The sequence below is a fragment of the Scyliorhinus torazame genome, chromosome 16 (genome assembly GCF_047496885.1).
Source record: "Scyliorhinus torazame isolate Kashiwa2021f chromosome 16, sScyTor2.1, whole genome shotgun sequence".
Classification (NCBI taxonomy): Eukaryota; Metazoa; Chordata; class Chondrichthyes; order Carcharhiniformes; family Scyliorhinidae; genus Scyliorhinus; species Scyliorhinus torazame.
In genome coordinates, this window is record NC_092722.1 from 25,134,722 (window position 1) to 25,156,460 (window position 21,739).

At 44.4% G+C, this 21,739-nt stretch overlaps 1 long non-coding RNA gene across 1 annotated transcript in view; it reads right to left on the bottom strand.

Annotated features, from left to right (window-relative positions):
* Nucleotides 1–16,676: 16,676 nt before the first annotated feature.
* Nucleotides 16,677–21,739, bottom strand: part of LOC140392632 (uncharacterized) — a 147,704-nt gene continuing 142,641 nt past the window's right edge. Inside the window, exon 4 of the long non-coding RNA XR_011935404.1 lies at nucleotides 16,677–18,624. This is a non-coding gene — a long non-coding RNA (uncharacterized lncRNA). The remainder of the gene's footprint in view (nucleotides 18,625–21,739) is intronic.

Consider the following 21,739-nt stretch of genomic DNA (forward strand, 5'->3'; position numbering starts at 1 on the left):
AGGCGGCCTCTTGGGTTCCCACCACTCCACTAACGGCCGAGATGCTTACAAGCACCGTGGTGACAGAATTTGACAATTACTGGTGGGCTGTGTCGGGGGCCTCCGCAAATCAATGGACGAGGCCTTGGCTCCCATCCGAATGGCTTTGAAGAGGACCAACGAAACAGAGCAATTGGCAACTATGGTTCTAGATATGTTTAATGATTCATTTTCCTGGGGTTCGTTGCCCTCTACTCTTGCGTAGGCCCCTCAAGAAAGACAAAGACCCAACCAAGTGTGGGTCGTATCGACCTATTTCACTTTTAAACGCGGATGTTAAGCTACTTGCCAAAATGCTGGCACTGCAGTTGGAGCCTTGCCTCAGAAGACCAGACAGGCTTTGTTAAGGGTCAGCGAATATACATCATCTGCTAAATGCTGTCCTTTCCCTTTCCTCGGTGCCCGTCAAAGTTAATAAATGAGTGTCCTCATTTATCTGGGTGGGTAAGACTCCACGGATCTGCGGGGTGTTGCTCCAGTGCGATGGGCATTCAGGAGGCTTCGCTTTACCCAATTTATTATTTTATTATTGGGCAGCCAATATTCAGAAGGTATTAAAAGCAAATTACTGCAGATGCTGGAATCTTAAATGAAAGAGAAAATGCTGGAAAATCTCAGCGGGTCTGGCAGCATCTGTAGGGAGAGAAAAGAGCTAACGTTTTGAGTCCAATGACTCTTTGTTCAGAAGGTATTGCTGTGGTTCAGTGATTCGGGTTCCATTTGGGGACAAATGGAGGCAAATTCCTGTAAGGGTTCTAGCCTTGGTGCAATAGTAACCGCAGCGTTGTCTTTCTCTGCAGAAGATTTTCCCTGAATCCGGTAGTGGTATCCACTCTGAGAATCCTAAAGCAGTTCAGGCAGTATTTCAAGCTCTGTTCCATGTCTTTGCTAGCCCCCATCTGCAACAACCACCTCTTTCTGCCAGCGGGTTGGGACTCGATGTTCAAGTCATTGGAGGGGACGGTTTTGGCGAGATTTGGGGACCTGTTTGTAAAGGGAAGAAGGTGTGACTGCTTTAAGGTGCTTTGGACAAAATTCAACTACATGGTTCCAGTTTTTTCAGATACTTTCAGGTTCGCGATTTTTCACACAAAGCTTTTCCTTTTGTCCCCTTGGCATCACCTTCATCGCTGTTGAAGAGGATTATGTCTTTGGCCGGGTCTGCTGAGGGGACTATTCTGTGCATATACAGCCAGATCTATCAGCGGAGTCAGCTCCATTGTATGAGGTGAAGGTGAAATGGGAGGGGGAGTTGGGTGTCATTCTGGATGATGAGGTATGGAGCAAGGCCCTTCACAGGGTCAATTCCACGTCATCTTGCGCAGGGCACATCTGACTAAAGCAAGGATGAGCGGATTCCTCTCTGGGATGGAGAACAAGTGTGAGAATTGTTCTCAGGAGCTGACTAACCACGCTCATATGTTCTAGTCTTGTCCCAAGTTAGTAAGCTTTTGGGTCTCTTTCTTCAACGCCATGTCAGAGATACTCAATGTTGATTTGGAGCCATGTCAGCTGGTGGTCATTTTCGGGTTGTCAAATTCGCCAGTGCTCCAGACGGAGGTGAAGACAGATGTCCTCATCATTGCTTTGTTAATAGCCCGGAGACGAGTTCTGCTTGGGTGGTGGTCTCCTACACTGCCCAGTGCCTCGGCTTGGCTGGGTGATTTTGTGTCATTTTGGAGGAGGGTCGGTAGAAAGATTCTACCTTTTTTAAAGAGCCAGTTACCGTCAGTTATTAAGGTGTTTAGTTTTTTGGAGTAGGTGCGGTTCCTTGATAATCTTGTTTTGCGTTTATGGTGTAACTCTGGCTGGTTCTTTTGTTTTTCATGAAAATTTTAATAAACATTTTTTATTTTAAACATCATTCTGGCAAAGGAGCTGCATTATTCTGTACAATGAAATCCAAGTAAGTTTTATTTCACAATAAGATGTTGTTAAAGAAGCAAATGATTACCCAAATCACAAATAGTATTACTTGAATGAGCACAGTATGAAGAGGATCTCAGGAGCAAAACCATTACATTTCTTTAGACCAAGACACCTTTAAGCTTGGATTCGAAATAAACTTCTACGTTGATCTTAAATAATTAATGCTTTAAACAGCAAGGTACGACATGTTTCTCATGAAATATTGTGGTCTCACTGAAGATGACACATTCATAATTTGGCTGCCTTAAAATATGCAAACTTAGGTGATATTTATTACCCATTTTTAAACCACATTGGAAGTGTATTTTGCAGGCAGTAGTCTTTGGGTTTTGCCTGAGATCATCCAGAAAAACTTTTTTGTGGTAAGCAGGAGGCTAAGAGAAATCAATATTCACATTACCACTGGGTCACACAGTTCTGAAACTAACTTCACATATATTGCAGGCTACCCATGGTGCTCAAATGATATGGTACCACTCTGATGATTTACTCCTTGATTGTCAAAGTCTTTGAAGATTATGCTGTAAGGCGAGAGGGCACAAGTTCGATTTCCGTGCCCCAAGTCTATCTAACACAATCCAGTACATTCAGGCTACACAATTTAAAGGACAGCACTATCATTAGAAAGTGATAGGATGGCACCACATAAAAGGGCTTGGGTTGGTCTATTCTCCTCTTTGCAGGAATCCCCGCAATGCAATTTACAGCTCAGCTCAGGAGCAATCCTTTTTCTTTCGGCTTGCCACAAAAAAATAAAATCCATAGGTTTTATTTAAATTGGATTCTTTCTTCTCATTTTAAATGCCACAAGATGCTGCACAACATGGTTAGCTGAAGCATTATAATAGGGTGCAAATATAGGCTCAACAAACTACTCCATCATACTTCTCACGTCAGCTTCTACGCGGAGGCGGTGAACAGAGCCAGGGTGGGCTCCTCAGGAAAGGAAAAAAGAATCAAAAAACCGTTGCAAAGCAACTCTGCTTTCAGTTGTGATGAAGAGCCACACATGAAACATTTACGTATCTCTTTCTTTCAGATGTGAGCTGACCTGCTGTGTCTTTCCTATCTTACTATTAATTAGTAACGCATACTGCATAAACTACGCTTTCTAATTCTGTGTCTGAACTTGAATTGTAGATATTGCAGAACTGTTTATACGCGTACAAAGGCCAAAGTTTGCAGAGGCAGGATCCAATGGTACAGACATGCAAGTTGAAATTGCACAATGTGCTCCATTTTCATATGGTGCATTGTTGCTGACAGTATTACAACATTTTCCTAATTTTACAAGGTAGAAATAGATTTTCATCGTAAAGTTACCCTTTCAGAGACACTTCACACTTCTGCGAACAGTCAAGTTGCCTAAAATTTCTCTATGTCACATCAATGCTAATTTGCTTCAAACGGGTCTGTAAATTAATGCAATTTAATCAGGCCAGGGATAAGGAACTATACATCAACTCTGAAGTAACTTTCACACTATTATAAATCAAATTAACATGATAGCAGTTTGACTTTAGTTGTGTAAAAGTTTGAAATGAATCATTTTACTTGGCATTCTTCAGAACATTTGAGTTTTCCCAATTGTTCTTTCTACTCCCCAACCCTATTTTGCAATCACTTTCTCTTTTGTCCTCAACCTCACCAAACCTCACTGCTTAACATTTTTAGCACAATGAGTTATCTCAAACAATGATATAATTTAGTTTACAGATCCTCTTTTCCCATCGCAAAAGGTGGTAGGTGGCGCAGCTGAGAAATGGATGCCGTAATTAATTCAGCACAAATTGATCAGGGAATTTTTGGACTTGGTGAAGCTAATTTTCAGGATCTAATATTGCATTTGTATGTAACGTAATGAAATCTTTTGTCGGAGTACACTTTTTGCAAACCTTCCCCATTATAAATTCCTATCTCAACAATTATAATGAAAACTTGGCATGACCTCCCGCTAATTGCAGTGCTGTTGCACTTTGATTTTGCATCTCCAATCTCCTTAGCCTGTACTGCAGAGAAACTCCTACACCTCAATGAGCTCGACTTCCTGAACTGCCATACGTTTTGCTATTTAACTATGAACAGTATCAAGTCAGATTATTATATAAAATTAAGGTCAGAATATATTAATCAGAAACAGTGGCACAGTGGTTTTGTCACTGGAGTAGTAATCAAGGGGCCTGGATTAATGATCCACAACATCAGTTCAAATCCCATGGTAGCCGTTGACGAACTTAAATTCAATTAAATAAACCTGGACTAAAAAGCTGGCACCAATCGTGGTGTAAAATCTCATCTGCTTCACAAAGGTCATTTAGGGAAGGAAATCTACTTTCTTATCTGGCCTACATTTGACTCCAGACCCACAGTGATGTGACTATCCTTGACATCGCGGCATCTTTTGGCCAAGTGGGACAACTGAGGAGCCCGCGCAGAATTGTATTTGGGAATGGGAATCTGGGGGTGGGGGGGGGGAATGTGTCACTGACTGCAGTCGTATCCAGCACAAAGAAAGATGGTCCTATTTGTTGAAGGAGAATCAGTCTGCCCCAGAACATCACCTGATAGTTCTTTGGGGCCTTATGCTCAACCATTTTCAGTGCATCATCAATAAAATCAGAGTGGGGGGTGGGATGATTTGTTATGGTTTGCGGTGTTCAATTCCATTTGCAACTTTGCAGAAAATTAATCAACATTTTGCAGGTTATAATTAGCCAGAAACTGAACTGGACCAGCCATATAAGTGCTGTAGCTTCGCTTCGGCACAGAGTTTTGCTGGAAATTCTGTGGCAAGTAACTAATTTCCCGACTCCCCAAAGCCCGTCCTCCATTTCCAAGGCACCAAGTCAGAGGTCTGATGGAACACTCTTTCATTTCCCTGGGTTTGTAGTTCCAAGAGCAGTCAAGAAGCTTGACACCATTCAGGAGAAAGCCCCCCCCCCCCCCCCCCCAAGGCAATGGAGCCCCAAAATGCAGGCTTTTGGATTTGATGTTTCTCACAACCAATCAGTTGCAGACATACATTGCAAACCTGCTTACAGCTGTAAAGTCAATCACTCTTCTCAGCCAAGCACAGAGGACTGATCTGATCTGCTGCAGTTCCCGGTTCTGCATAGGTGCTGTGGAGACGTTCACATGTTCGGAACGACATTACCATGCTGCGCGTGGCCCAGCAGCTGCACATTGAGTATGGAATCGGGGGAAACTCAGGGTGCCTGCTGGGAGTGCAGAGGCGGTTGGTGCCCATCGTTCGGGAGCTTGAATCTGAGAAAGCGCGGGAAGCAGCTTTGAAATGGGCGGGGCTGGAATAAGTGCGCACCGGTATATCCCAGCTCCGTGGTGGCGGGAACCTGGATCACAAGCATTTAACCCCCTGTACTCCATCCTCCCCATCTTCACCCCCCATCCCCTCTTATTCACCCCCCAACACACTTTTTCCAACCTCATCCCTGTCGTGTTAATCACCCTGGGGTAACACGGACTGCAACTGGATGCAGATGTACTTGAAAGTAGACTCCAAACTTTGGTGTTGGTTCAATACGCTTTATTGAACTTGTTAAACAGTGCACACAGTTCGCTGTGGGTTTGACACTCTACTAATCTAAGCGTCCTTACTATAACTAACTAGACCAGACTAGCTCTGAGCCACGTGTAGAAGGTGCGAACTGATATATACACCCTGACTGTCACTCCAGTTGTCACCAGTGGAAAGAGGCAGAGTGTTGATGCCTCGTGTGTTTTATAGTGGGAGACCACCTTCTAGTGTTCTGCCTGGTGATTGGTTGTGTTCTGTCCTGTGTGTTGATTGGCTGTACTGGGTGTCTGTCATCGCCTGTCTGTATCTCATTATTTGCATGAGTGCATATCATGACAATCCCCACTCTTCCATCCCTCCCATCCTCTCTCCTTCACCCCCATTTCCCCTTCTTCACCCCCCACCCACTCTCCTTCACCCCTATTTCCCCTTCTTCACCCCATCAACTCTCCTTCACCCCTATCTCCCCTTTTTCACCCCCCAGATCCACTCTCCTTCACCCCATCTCCCCTTCTTCACCCCCCATCCACTCTCCTTCACCTCTATTTCCCCTTCTCCACCCTCCCATCCACTCTCCTTCATCCCTATCTCCCCTTCTTCACCCCCCCATCCACTCTTCTTCACCCCTATTTCCCCTTCTCCACCGTCCTTTCCACTCTCCTTCACCCCTATCTCCCCTTCTTCACCATCCACTCTCCTTCACCTCTATTTCCCCTTCTTCACACCCCATCCACTCTCCTTCACCCCTATCTCCCCTTCTTCAAACCCCCCATCCACTCTCCTTCATCCCTATTTCCCCTTCTTCACCCCCATCCACTCTTCTTCACTCCTATTTCCCCTTCACCCCCCCCCCCATCCACTCTCCTTCACCGCTATCTCCCCTTCTTTACCCCGCCCCCCATCCACTCTCCTTCACCACTATCTCCCCTTCACCCGCCAGGGCCTGGTTGTTATTTGAATCTTTCTATTGAAAAAATGACTATGCCAGTAGTCATGGTCACCACAAATCAAGGTGCAGGAAGTTAACAGAGTCGCTAGCAAACTAACGTCCGCTTTAAAGTAAGTATGTTGTCGAAGGGGTCTCGCACATTCGCACAAAGATTGAAGGTACCTCACTCGTATGCTGACAATGCAATATGTATTTTGGACAGGAATTCATGTCATGACATGTTGAAAACACAAAATTGAAATTTGTTGAGCTGCACCAGACACTCTCTATGCCTCAACACCCACAGTTTGAATGACCACTGAGCTGACCTAACGCTTCCAGGGGTGTCAGACGAGGAAGACCAGGAGGGTTATCGAGAGAGTTGTGGCCTTGCGGAACCAATGGAAACTGCAAGATAGAAGCTAAACTTCTGATTTATGAGGAATTCAACAATTGAATTATCTCCATTTGAAAATGGAGGGAAGCTGGGTGAAAGGCGACCAGAGACTGGGGATGATTTGTAGCTTGGAGGAGTGCAGGGCCAAGAGAGAGGGGATGAATGCAGGCAGAAAATGAAGGCACAAATGGGCATGATGCATTTTATGGAGATGTCCAGCTTTGGTTATGAACGAGACAGAGAACCGGGCAATCTGTATATCAAGCACAAGCAATTCAGTTCTATTTCCACTTTTATTTCTTACTTATTGGTTTGTCATGTTTGAATTTTGTGCCACTAATGGGTTGAATGGTTTTATTTAGAATTTGCAGTTCATAGTCCTTCAGGAGCTGCCACAGCAGTTCCACCCTTTTAGCTGCTCGAGCTCAGATTGGACAAGAAGCTATGAGTGGGGCGCGTGTGCTCAGTTTCATGTTCTGGAACTTTCCGGTGGAACCCTGAAGCATGATGAAGGGTCGGGGGGGGGGGGGGGGGGGGGGGGGGAAATGAAGATGAGCACATGGCCCCACCAACTGTAAATCCATCACTCCCAAACTCGGAACCTCTACCACCTAGGACAAAGGCAGTAGATGCATGGAAAGAGGACCAACTGCGAGGTCCCTCCAAGCTACATACCATCCTGACCTGGAACCATCTCCCCATTCCTGCAGTCAGTTGGTCAAAATCCTGGAACTCCTTTCCTAAACACCACTGTGGGTTCACTTACACCACATGGACTGCAGCGGTTCAAGGTGGCAACACACCACCACCTTCTTGAGGACAATTAGGAATGGGCAATAAATAGTGGCCTAGTCAGCGATGTCCACAGCCGGTGAACAAATAATTTAAACACTAAAGCAGTGTGTGCCCACCTGCAGCAAGATCAGCCAAATTCAGGTCTGGGTTGACAAATGCTAAGTAACCTGTTACACAAGCTCCAGGCCAATCGTCAACAAGAGACAATCTAACCAGCTTCTGCTGGCGGCTCCTTTAATATTCAATGGTCAGAGACTGAGTACCCAATGGGCTGAAAGTACTAACTTGGATCCAAAACTGGCAAAGGCAGGAAGCAAAGGGCAACGGTTGATGGGTATTTATGTAACTAGAAGGCTGTTTCCACGGGTTTCCGCAGGGCTCAGTACTAGGTCCCGTGCATTTTATAGGACGTATCAATGATTTGGGCTTGAACATAGGGGTTATTATTCAGGAGGTTGTGGATGATACAAAAATCCAATGGTGTGGTTGGTAATGAAGAAGCATGGATGTCTGGTGGTGCAATGCGAGGAGAAGACATGCACGACTTGGCTTTCGGTAGAAATCTGAATGTTTTACCCTTTTCCCCCCGACACCACGGGTCTTTAACTTCTCTGGAAAATCCTGAAATTTGCTGGTGTAGAATTCTCTCTTATTTAAGATGCCCAAGGGAGGCAGAGCGAAAAAAGGATTGGGCAGATACTTGTCGACTGACTCCGAAGCCTCTCGGAGATCTACTGGAGGTAAGATGGCAAAGTCTGCGTCTTCTCAAACCACTCCACTAACAACCAAATTTCTCACCAAAATTCTGACGATCAACCTCCATAAACACCAACATAACTTGTTGGTGGATCTTAAAAGATCTGAAGAGGCCCTGGCCCCATTTGTTTAGTTCTTGAAACCATCAGCAGTAAGACCATCGAAGCTCATAAAGCCACAATTAGGGGCATGGAGGCCACATTGTCAGTTCATAGCGACAGGATCACCTCCCTGGAGTCCGAACTTGCTTCGGTGGTCGAGGTTAACAGAAAGTTAACAGCTAAGCTGAGTGATCTGGAGGACAGATCCAGAAGACTGAATGTGCGTATTGTGGGGTTACCGGAGGGGATTGAGGGTTGCACACCCACCGAATATTTCTCAGACCTGTTCTGTAAGGTGGTGGGTGAGGGTGTGCTCCAGAATTACACCGGGCCCATCGCTCGCTTTGTCCTAAGCCTCATCTTTTATGGCCCAGATGAGGGAGTAGATCCCCAGCGCTTTTTGCATTCGAATGACGGGGATTTTTCCTTATTTTCACCTGTCCACCATGCGAATTCCCACATTGATTTTTTTTTCATTTTTTGATAGCTGAGTACACAGCAACTGGGATTTCTGACTACACCCCTCACTTGATCTATTGCTGGAGTCCGGCCTCACCCAGAAACTGGATACTGCTTTGCTGGCTGACAAAAACATTTGCGAGTGCCTGCCTACCCCTGTTGACGATTACATCAAATTAAATAGGTCTGACTCAATCTCTCCCTCCACACTGTGGGAGTCTCTCAAGGCCATGCTTGGGGGTGTATTATTTCTGACAGAGCATTTCCTATATTGGCTGGTTGTCTGCATTTTAGAGGTGGATCACCAGTGCTCACTTGATCCTACTCCAGAACTATTCGCAAGCAGGAGAAGGTTGCAGACACAATTCGAGCCACTGTCCACTAACAAGGCTGAATATCAGCTACAGTGCTCCATGGGTACTTTCTACGAGTACAAGGGGAAGACCGGTCATCTTCTGGCTCACCAACTCAAACGTCAAGCAGCCTCCCATAAGATATCGCAGATTCTTAATTTGGGCGGCAACCTCGTTTCTGCCCCTCCCCAGGTCAATGTGCCATTTAAATCCTATTACTGTGACTTATATAAATTGGAGCCTCTCTTGGACAAGTCAGTAATGTCTGATTTTCTGGACAGTCTGTCCATCCCAGTTGCTGAAGCGGATAAAAGCTGGGAGTTGGACTCTCCATTATGCCCCGATGAGATTTTAAGATGCATTGGGCTGATGCAGGCTGGCACGGCCCCTGTCCCAGGTGGCTTTCTGATTGAATTTTAGAAGAAGTTCTTAGAACACCTCACATCTTTGTTTATGTTTAATGACTCCCTATGTTCATTGCCTCCAATCCTCACTCTATTTCCTTGCTCCTTAAGAGGGACAAGGACCCAACCGAGAGCAGTTCATACCGACCTCTCTCCTTTTAAACGTGGATGTTAAGCTGCTCGCTCAGGCCTGCCGCTCAGTTTGGAGCCTTGCCTTCCCAATATAATAACGGAGAATCAAACAGGCTTTGGCAAGGGTCGGCAATTATCAGCCAATATGCATTGCCTTTTAAATGTTATTTAAAATCTACTCCACTAGATTTTTTTGCGAATACAAAGGTGGTCTCCTCTCTTAGGATCAGGGAACAGTTTTGGCAACATTTTAAACTCCTGAAAAATGACGGGAATTGAGTATTTTGATGATCTGCTTGCTGAGGGGAGGTTTGCCAGTTTTTAGAGAATGGTGGACAAATTTCAGCTGCCCAACTATCGGTGCTTGTTAGGTGAATTGGACATTCTGAATTCTCCCTCAGTGTATCCGAAAAGGAGTCAGAGTGTGGAGACTAGGGGATTTTCATAATAACTTCACTGCACTTAATGTAAGCCTATTTGTGACAATAAAGATTATTATACAGCTTTCCCTTCCTTTCCTCTGGCTCCACCTTCCTCTTTGCTGAAGAGTATTTTATCCTTGGCTCAGCCTGGCAAGGAGGTCTATCTCAGACTTATATGGCCATATTGTCTTGTTTGATCCCTCCCCACTAAGCAGGGTAAGAGCGAAATGGGAGAGCGAACTGGGTCCTATCCTCACTAATGAGGTCTGGTGCGGAGCTCTTTACAGAGTCAACTCCATCTCCTCATGTGCCCAGTTGAACCTAATCCAGTTCAAGATGCTGCATAGGACACACTTTACCAAGGCGAGGATGAGTGGGTTTTTTACCAAACGTTGAGGACAGATGTAATCGCTATTCACTTGCCCCAGCTGATCATATGCGTATGCTTTGGTCCTGCCCCAAACTCACCAGTTTCTGGGCTTCCTTTTTTCGCACCAGGTCAGAAACTCCATTTGGAATTAATCCCATGTCCGTTGGCAGCCATATTTGGCGTTTTGGATTCACTGGCGGTCCACTTTTCTTTGTTGTTTGTAAATTTTTACCTTCTTGTATTTTAATTACTTGTTTGCGATTATGTAACTTTAAGAAAATAATTTAAACAAAAGATAATGAAGAAACATACTTTAGATTGCGTGAAGACATCAGCGGACTAGGCAGGTGGGCAGAAATTGAGTTCATCCAGAGAAGCGTAAGGTCATCCATTTGAGGGATTATTGGTGGAATACAGAGATGATTGGAGAAAGGACATTAGAGTGCATGTCCACAAATCCCTAACGTAGCTGGACATGTAGGTAAGGTAGTTAGGAAGGTATATTGGATACTTTATTAGCCGTGGCACAAAATACAAGAGCTAGGAGGTTGTGTTGAAACTATGCAAAACATTGATTTGGCCACAGTGAGGAGTACTGCATGCATTTCTAGTCACCTCACCGTAGGAAAAATGTGAATGCACTAGAGAGTGTAAGATGAGATTTACAAGGATGTTGCTTAGACTGAATAAGTATTGTAACAAGGAAAGGTTGAATAAGCTATATATTTTTTTTAATCAAGCAGACTGAGGCAAGAGCTAATTGGTGTATAAAATTATGAGGGTCTAGATAGATAGGATATAAAAACCCCATTCCTCTCAGTTGAGAGGTCCATAACTAGGAGGAACATATTTGGAGATAAGGAGGATGTTTAGAGAGGATTCAAAAGGAATTTATTCACCCAAAGGATGGTGAGGATCTGGAACCCATTGCTGGGTAGGGTGGTAGAGGAAGAAATCCTCATAACATTTAAAATGTATTTGGATACATACTTGGGAATGCTGAAAGCTACAGATCAAGAGCCAGAAATTGGGATTAAGCTGGACAATTTATCAGCTGGCACAGACACAATGGGCTTAATCGCCTCCTTCCGTGCTCGTAACTTCTATGATTCCACTATTCCATTTTCTGAATTATCCACCATTGACCAGGAACTTAACTAGACAAGTCACATAAATACTGTGAATACGACGGTCAGAGGTTGGGTACACTGCGTTGAGCAACTCATCTCCTGACCCCACATAGCCTTTCCATCTATCCACTCTCTACAAAGCACAAGTCAAGATCGTGATGGAATACCTCCCACCTGCCTAAATGAGTGCCGTTCCAACAAATCTCAACACTATATATAATATATATATAGGACAAGCAGCCTGCCCGATCGGCACCTCATCTACCACCTTAAATATCCACTGTCTCCATCACTGGTGCACAATGCATTCTACGAGATGCACTGTAACTTGCAACGGTTCCTTAGACATCACCTCCTTCCAAATTCATGATTTCTACTCCCGAAAAGAACAAACATACTAGACAGTTGATAAGACTACACAAGATGAACTTAGAGCTTGGATTAATACTTGGAACTATGATGTCGTTGCCATTACAGAGACTTGGTTGAGGGAAGGACAAGATTGGCAGCTAAACGTTCCAGGATTTAGATGTTTCAGGCGGGAAAGAGGGGGATGTAAAAGGGGTGGCAGAGTTGTGCTACTGGTTGGGGAGAATATCACAGCTGTACTACGGGAGGACATCTCAGAGAGCAGTGAGGTTATATGGGTAGAGATCAGGAATAAGAAGGGTGCAGTCACAATGTTGGAGGTTTACTACAGGCCTCCCAACAGCCAGCGGGAGATAGAGGAGCAGATAGGTAGACAGATTTTGGAAAGGAGTAAAAGCAACAGGGTTGTTCTGATGGGAGACTTGAATGTCCCCAATATTGACTGGGACTCACTTAGTGCTAGGGGTTTGGACGGGGCAGAATTTGTAAGGAGCATCCAGGAGGGCTTCTTAAAACAATATGTAGATAGTCCAACTAGGGAAGGGGCTGTACTGGACCTGGTATTGGGGAATGAGCCTGGCCAGGTGGTAGAAGTTTCATAGGGGAGCATTTCGGGAACAGTGACCACAATTCAGTAAGTTTTAAAGTGCTGGTGGACAAGGATAAGAGTGGTCCTAGGGTGAATGTGCTAAATTGGGGGAAGGTTAATTATAACAATATTAGGCGGGAACGGAAGAATCTAGATTGGGGACGGATGTTTGAGGGTAAATCAACATCTGACATGTGGGAGGCTTTCAAATGTCAGTTGAAAGGAATACAGGACCGGCATGCTCCTGTGCGGAAGAAGGATAAATACGGCAAATTTCTGGAACCTTGGATAACGAGAGATATTGTAGGCCTCGTCAAAAAGAAAAAGGAGGCATTTGTCAGGGCTAGAAGGCTGGGAGCAGACGAAGCCTGTGTGGAATATAAGGAAAGTAGGAAGGAACTTAAGCAAAGAGTCAGGAGGGCTAGAAGGGGTCACAAAAAGTCATTGGCAAATAGGGTTAAGGAAAATCCCAAGGCTTTTTACACGTACATAAAAAGCAAGAGGGTAGCCAGGAAAAGGGTTGGCCCACTGAAGGACAGGCAAGGGAATATATGTGTGGAGCCAGAGGAAATGGGCGAGGTACTAAATGAATACTTTGCATCAGTATTCACCAAAGAGAAGGAATTGGTGGATGTTGAGTCTGGAGAAGGGCGTGTAGATAGCCTGGGTCACATTGAGATTCAAAAGACGAGGTGTTGGGCGTCTTGAAAAATATTAAGGTAGATAAGTCCCCAGGGCCTGATGGGATCTACCCCAGAATACTGAAGGAGGCTGGAGATGAAATTGCTGAGGCCTTGACAGAAATCTTTGGATCCTCACTGTCTTCAGGTGATGTCCCGGAGGACTGGAGAATAGCCAATGTTGTTCCTTTGTTTAAGAGGGGTAGCAAGGATAATCCAGGGAACTACAGGCCGGTGAGCCATACGTCAGTGGTAGGGAAATTACTGGAGAGAATTCTTCGAGGCAGGATCTACTCCTATTTGGAAGCAAATGGACGTGTCAGTGAGAGGCAGCACGGTTTTGTGAAGGGGAGGTCGTGTCTCACTAACTTGGTAGAGTTTTTTGAAGAGGTCACAAAGATGATTGATGCAGGTAGGGCAGTGGATGGTGTTGATATGGACTTCAGTAAGGCCTTTGACAAGGTCCCTCATGGCAGGCTGGTACAAAAGGTGATGTCACACGGGATCAGTGGTGAGCTGGCAAGATGGATACAGAACTGGCTAGGTCACAGAAGGCAGAGTGTAGCAATGGAAGGGTGCTTTTCTGATTGGAGGGCTGTGACTAGTGGTGTTCCGCAGGGATCTGTGCTGGGACCGTTGCTGTTCGTAGTATATACAAACAATTTGGAGGAAAATGTAACTGATCTGGTTAGCAAGTTTGCAGACGACACAAAGGTTGGTGGAATTGCAGATAGCGATGAGGAATGTCAGAAGATACAGCAGGATTTAGATCGTTTGGAGACTTGGGCGGAGAGGTGGCAGATGGAGTTTAATCCAGACAAATGTGAGGTAATGCATTTTGGAAGGTCTAATGCAGGTAGGGAATATACAGCAGAACCCTCAAGAGTATTGAAAGTCAGAGAGATCTTGGTGTACAGGTCCACAGGTCACTGAAAGGGGCAACACAGGTGGAGAAGGTAGTCAAGAAGGCATACGGCATGCTTGCCTTCATTGGCCGGGGCATTGAGTATAAGAATTGGCAAGTCATGTTGCAGCTGTACAGAATCTTAGTTAGGCCACACTTGTAGTATAGTGTTCAATTCTGGTCGCCACACTATCAGAAGGATGTGGAGGCTTTAGAGAGGGTGCAGAACAGATTTACCAGGAGGTTGCCTGGTATGGAGGGCATTAGCTATGAGGAGCGGTTGAATAAACTCGGTTTGTTCTCACTGGAACGCCGGAGGTTGAGGGGCGACCTGATAGAGGTTCACAAAACTCTGAGGGGCATAGACAGAGTGGATAGTCAGAGACTTTTTCCCAGGGTAGAGGGGTCAATTACTAGGGGCATAGGTTTAGAGGAGATTTACGAGGCAAGTTTTTTTACACAAAGGATAGTGGGTGCCTGGAACGTGTTGCCGGAGGAGGTGATGGAAGCAGGGACGACAGTGACATTCAAGGGGCATCTTGACAAATACATGAATAGGATGGGAATAGAGGGATACGGACCCAGGCAGTGTCGAAAATTTTAGTTTAGACGGGCAGCGTGGTCAGCACAGGCTTGGAGGGCCGAAGGGCCTGCTCCTGTGCTGTACTTTTCTTTGTTCTTTGTTTCTTTCAAGTCAAACACCCTACCAATGTGGGCATACATTGGCCATTCCTTCATCGTCGCTGGATCAATATCCTGAAACTTCCTAACAAACAGAACAGTGGATATACTTATACCACACAGACTGCAACAGTTTAAGACGGTATTATGATCCCAGACCAGGCCCCAACAGTGGCTAGGATACTGGACAGAAAGACCAATATTTTATTTTAATTTTGTAAGACTGTGAGGAAAGGATACCTTGCTCCAGGAGTGATTGCACAAAGAAATAGGATTTCTTTAAAACATGGCTGCAGCAGTCAAACACACACTAACCCAGGCCTTTAACCTGCACTCTATTAAATACCAATATGGAGCGTAGGAGGCTTCGGGTGATCTTATAGAGGTCTGTAAAATAATGAGGGAACATAGCTAAGGTAGATAGTCAACATGTTTCCCCAAAGGTAGGAGAGTCAAAAACTAGAGGGCATTGGTTTAAGGTGAGAGGGGAGAGATACAAAAGGGTCCAGAGGGACAGAGGGTGGTGAGTATCTGGAACGGGCTGCCAGATGCAGTAGTAGAGGCGGGTACAATTTTCTCTTTTAAAAAGCATTTAGACAGTTATATGGGAAAGCAGGGTATAGAGAGATATAGGCCAAATGCAGGCAATTGGGACTAGCTTAGTGGTAAAAACTGGGCATCATGGACAAGTTGAGCCGAAAGGCCTATTTTCATGCTGTGAACATCTATGACTCTACAATACATCTGAAATTCCTACATTCATCACAAAGGTGGCTCACCATCACTTTTACAAGGACAATTAAAGATTGAACAATAAGTGCAGACATTGCCATTTCACCTGTTTGCAGATAGAGAGCTAATGTAATGTTGTAACAGTTTGAGCCTGGCTAAACAAATCAAGTCCCATCTTGTAATAAGGAAAAAAAGAATGTTGTGTGCTTTGAGTGCAGCTGGTGTAGCTAGTGGGAGGCGCCAGGTCCGTTTGGGCAAAGTGGTTGCTTCCAGGGCTCTAAGCTGAGCAGAGGGTTTTCAATTTGGTCCTAAAGCAACAGTTTCTCTATCCAAGAAATCTGCACCAAGATAAGCAAGTAAAATCTGGCTGTTAACTTTATACACAAGTTGTATTTTATTTATGTACACAAGTTGTATTTTATTTATATATCTGTTTGCTTAATTGGAATGTAGAGGCAGGTTTCAGGAAGCAGGTTAAGATGTTGTAACTGTTAACTGTAAAGCTATTTCATTGTTGCTAATGTGCTTAGTCTGTGTTCAAATTAAAGTTTGTTTTAATATAAAAGTTGTCTACTGGTCAGTGTTATCACTCCTGTGGTGCTGTAACATTTCCTCAGTTTTACCAAATGCAAATAGTTGGGTTCTAATCTGGAATCTTAACCAAAATTGGGCTTGTGGTCCAGACCCATAACGCCACATTGATGTTCCGTTTCTGGAATTTTTCCGTGTGTAAATTCACTGCTGTGTTTGCCTACATAACAAACATAGTAACCGCATTTCAAGTCCTTCACTGGTTTGAAGAACTTTGGGACATGATATGCACTATATGAATGCAAACTTTTTATTTTAACAGCAAAGTTAGGAGGTGGGGCAGAGAAAAGTAAGAGCAGGACTTGCATTTAGTGGGGAAGATAAAATATTATAAGTCAAGAAAACTGCAGTAAAAATTATAAATATTTTATTGCAACCATACTTTGATCTTTCTATTTCTCTCTTGCCCCTCCTCAACTTGACTCTCTACTTATTTTTAATCATTCTCTTACTTCATTTTTAAAATCTCTGTTCACTTTACTCCTCAACATTTTTACTTGCTTCTCCTGCAGCATTATCACATAGGAAACTTTAGGAATACGGAATGTAAAGGCTAATGATGGAGCCAGGGTGGATCATCAGTAAAGGCAGAAAATTTAGAAGGTGGGGATGCCTCACAGTCGCATATACGAGCATCAAATTGGTCTGTGCACCCAGAGTTATGTATCCTGCATAAAATCAAGGAAATATTGAAATCCTGCAGCAAAGTTCTGTACAGACACTAACAAGCATTGGCCATAATTTTCTTTTTTAAATTTAGAGTGTCCAATTTATTTTTTCCAATTAAGGGGCAATTTAGTGTGGCCAATCCACCTCCACTGCACATCTATTGGGTTGTGGGGGCGAAACCCACGCAAACACGGGGAGAATGTGCAAACTGCACACGGACAGTGACCCAGAGCCGGGATCGAACCTCGGACCTCGACGCCGTGAGGCAACTGTGCTAACCACTTGCGCCACTGTGCTGCCCTCATTGGCCATAATTAACCATAATCCAACCGACCAGGAAGAAATCACTGCAGCAGCATTCATATCCATGGCTTATTTTTCTCATAATTCTAAAAATTATCTAATCTGTAACATAGCCCAACCTTAATTTGTAAATAGTTGAAAATTCTTGTGTGCTATAAAGAAACAGGAAGAAACACTAATGTCGACAGTAACAACATTTAATTTACACCCATGCAAAGGATTTCTGGATGCAGATAATCCAACTTCCTCATCCACTGCTAATTTTTCTACGGATCAACGAATGGCAGTTTTAAATAGTTTGCTTCGAAGGTGGAAAAGCTTGCACACACTATTTGGAAAATATCCATGTGAAGTGATTTTTAAACCAAGGTAGCCACTTAGTCCGGGCAGAAGAAAAAGAGCAACTACAATTTTTATTTATTTTTTTAAAAAGTATAATATTTGGATTTAGTTTAAATGGGAGCCATTTCTTAATAAGGCTCAGTACATAAACGTTGTGCTGAGTCCGCCGGGCACTGAGGCTACAAAATTAAATTTAGACAGGTGATTCTCGGATGCCACAAAGAAAAATCATAATTGATTACTTGGTATGCATTTTGCACCAACATTTACAATTAGACAAGTATAAGACATGAAAGGGCCAGCGTTGTCTTCAAAGAAAGTTTCCATGCCAGGTGAAGCATAATGCAAATAAAAATACAGCACTGCAAAAGTGGAACAGATTGAACCAATCACGTCTAATCAAATTAGACTACAGTCCCTCTGTTCCCAAAATGTTTTCCCTTACGTGCATTAAATTTCCATAAGAATAAACGGGTTTGATTAACAAAAGATAAAACAAACACAAGTCGAAGAACATGATGCAACATACACATCAGAGAGAACACAAGGTACTGAAGACAAACTATGTTTGTGAAAGGAACAATCTGCTAATGACAAAATCAAAGAAGCTCGCAGAAATAAACATAGCATGCATCCGAGAAGGGACCCAAACGTAATATTCTTTATTTACAAATATGAATTAGTAGAAAAAGTGGAGTTAAAGACAAGTAATTTTTTTAATTTGCTCTTGGGATGTAGGCATTGCCAGCTAGGCCAGCATTTATTATCAACCCCTAATTGCCCTAGAGAAGATGGTGGTCTGTTGTTTGTTGAACTGCTGCAATCCTCGTGTTGGAGGAACACCCACAGTGCTGTAAGTAAGGGAGTTCCAGGTTCTTGACCCAATGACAGTGAAGGATCAGCGATATAGCCTGGGTGGTGTGTGACTTGAAGGGGAACTTCTAGGTGGTGGTGTTCCTCTGCAGTTGCTGCCCTTCTCCTTCTAGGTGGTAGTGGTTGCGGTATTAGAAGATGCTGTTGAAGGAACATAGAAATTAGGTGCAGAAGTGGGCAATTCAGCCCCTCGAGCCTGCTTCGCTTTTCAATCAAATCATGGCTGATCTCTTTCTGGTCTCAAATTCACCTTCCTGCCTGTTCCCCATTTCATTTTAGCCCGTTTTTATCAGAAATATACCTATCTCCTTCTTGAAACAATTTAATGACTCAGACTCCACCACAGTAGCAAGTTCCACAAATTCACCACCCTCTGCGTGAAGTAGTTCCTCCTCATTTCAGTTTTAAATCTACCACCTCTCAACCTATACCCCTGGCCTCGCGTTCTAGATTGGCCAACAAGGGTTAACATTTGGTCTACGTTTATTTTATCAATCCCTTTTAGTATTTTATATACCTCGATCAATTCCCCTCTCATTATTCTAAACTCCAGTGAGTACAAGCCCAAACTGTTTAATCTCTCCACATGCGTCAACCCTTTCATCCCCGGAATCAACTTGGTGAAACAGAATCAATCTGGTGAAGGAGCCTTGGTAAGTTGGTACAATGCATCTTGATATGCACACTTCTACCACTGTGCATCGGCAGTGAAGGGAGTGTATGTTGAAGATGGTGGATAGAGTGCCAATCTGTTTTTTTCCTGAATGGTACCGAGCTTCTTGAATGTTTTGGAATTGCACTCATCCAGTCAAGTGGAGGGTATTCCATCACATTCCTGACCTGTGCCTTGTCAATGGTGTACAGGCTTTGGGGAGTCAGGAGGGGGAGTTGCTTTCTGTAGAATACCCAGCCTCTGACATGCTCTTGGATTTATATCATAGAACAGAATCCCGACAGTGCAGAGAGAGACCATTTGGTCCATTGTGTCTGCACCTCTGACCCTCTGAAAGAGCACCCTACCTGGGCCCAATCCCTTACCCTATCCCGGTAACTGCACCTTGGGGCAATTTAGCATGGCCAATCTACACATTTTTGGACCGTGGGAGGAAACCAGAGCACCCGGAGGAAACCCACGCAAACACGGGGAGAACGTGCAAACTCCACACAGATAGTCACCCCAAATCAGAATTGAACCCAGGCCCCTGGCGCTGTGAGGCAGCAGTGCTGACCACTGTGCCACCGTGCCACCCTTGATGATCCAGTATAATTTCTGGTCAATGGTAATACCTAGGATGTTGATAGTGGGGGAATGAAGTGATGGTAATTGGGCTTCGCAAGCCCAAGCCAGATGGTGGGGGATGAATGTAATGCGACATGAATCCAAGGCGGCCTTCAGGACGCGCGACAACGCAAAATCGCCGAGCAGAAACTTATAGCCAAGTTCCGCACACGAGTAGAGCCTCAACCAGGACCTTGGATTCATGTTGCATTACATTCATCCCCCACCATCTGGCCTGGGCTTGAGCCAATTCACACCTCTTTAACCTGGGGTTACCCCCATCTCTGGATCTGTAAAGACTTAATTACCTGCAAATGCTTGCATTCAAAACATTGTCTTGCGTCTTTGACTTTGTCTCTATATATGTTTCTGGAACATATCTTTTCATTCACCTGAGGAAGGAGCAGTGCTCCGAAAGCTAGTGATTTGAAACAAATCTGTTGGACTTTAGCCTGGAGTTAGATTGATGAGGTTGAAGTCAATTAAGTTCTTCCCTGTTGTTGGTTCCCTCACCATCTGCCACAGATCCAGCCTAGCAGTTTTGTCCTTTAGGGCACAATCAACTTGGTAGGTAGTGGTGCTACCAAGCCGCTCACCAGACATTGAAGCCCCCCCCAGACAAAGTATATTCTGCACCTTTGCCACCTTCAGTGCTTCCTCCAAATTGTGTTCAATATGGAGGAGTACTGATTTATCAGGTGAGAGGGGACAGTGGGAGGAAACCAGAGCACCCGGAGGAAACACGGGGAGAACGTGCAAACTCCACACAGATAGTCACCCCAAATCAGAATTGAACCCAGGCCCCTGGCGCTGTGAGGCAGCAGTGCTGACCACTGTGCCACCGTGCCGCCCTTGATGATCCAGGGTGGTAGTCAACATGAGGTTTCCCTTGCCTATGTTTCACCTGGTGCCATGAAACTTCATGGGATCAATGGTCAGGATTCCCAGCACACCTCACTCCCAACTACATACTACTGTGCCACTACCTGTGGTCAGTGGCGTAGGACAGACCCATCGATGTCGATAGTACTGGTGACATTGTCTATAAAGGTATGATTCCATGAGTATGACTATGTCACACTGTTGCTTGGCTAGTCTGTTGGACAGGTCTCCCAATTTTGTCACGAGCCCCCAGATGCTAATAAGGAGGATTTTACAGGGCCAACAGAGTTTTGCACACCATTGTTGTTTCCATTGCATCGATCAATGCTATGTGGTCCATCCAGTTTCATTCCTTTTATGCAGTTTGATACAACTGAGTGGTTTGCTAGGCCGTTTATCATTGAGTATTGTAGAGATCAGGTAAGGACAGCAGATTTCCTGGCCACCATTAGACTAGCTTTTAATTCCAGATTTATTCATTCAATTTCAAGTCCACCAGCTGCAATGGAGGGATTTGAATCTGTGATCCCAGAGCGTTAGCGTGGGCTTCTGGATTACTAGTCCAGTGATGTTACCCACTACAACACCACCTCCCCACAATTAATAATTGCCTCTACATAACTAAACACATAATAGAAACATTGGAATTAGAAGCAGAAGTAGTCAATTCAGCCCTTCGAGCCTGCCCTGACATTCAATCAGATCATGGCTGATCTCTTCCTGGTCTCAAATCCACCTCCCTACCTTTTCTCAATATCCCTTTAAACCATTTTCAGTCTTATCAAACCATACACCTGTATTGAAACTCTGCCATTTTATATAAGTTCATTGTTGATATGATAGTAACCTCAAATCTGCAGCCCGCTGTAATAACACACGTTCACAGATTTCATTAGAAACTCAAAAGGTATTTATTAATGAGAAAAACTGTACAGAGGCCAGCAGCCCCACGGCTTCCCTACAGCAGCCTACAGGCTGCCTCCAGTCCACACGTGTCTTCTGCCTGAGAGGGGACTCCACCCCCGAGGTGATTACACACTCAGTTCCAATTGGTCCTCCAAGCCAGGTGACCCTCTTCTGCTGTGTTGCCCTTAA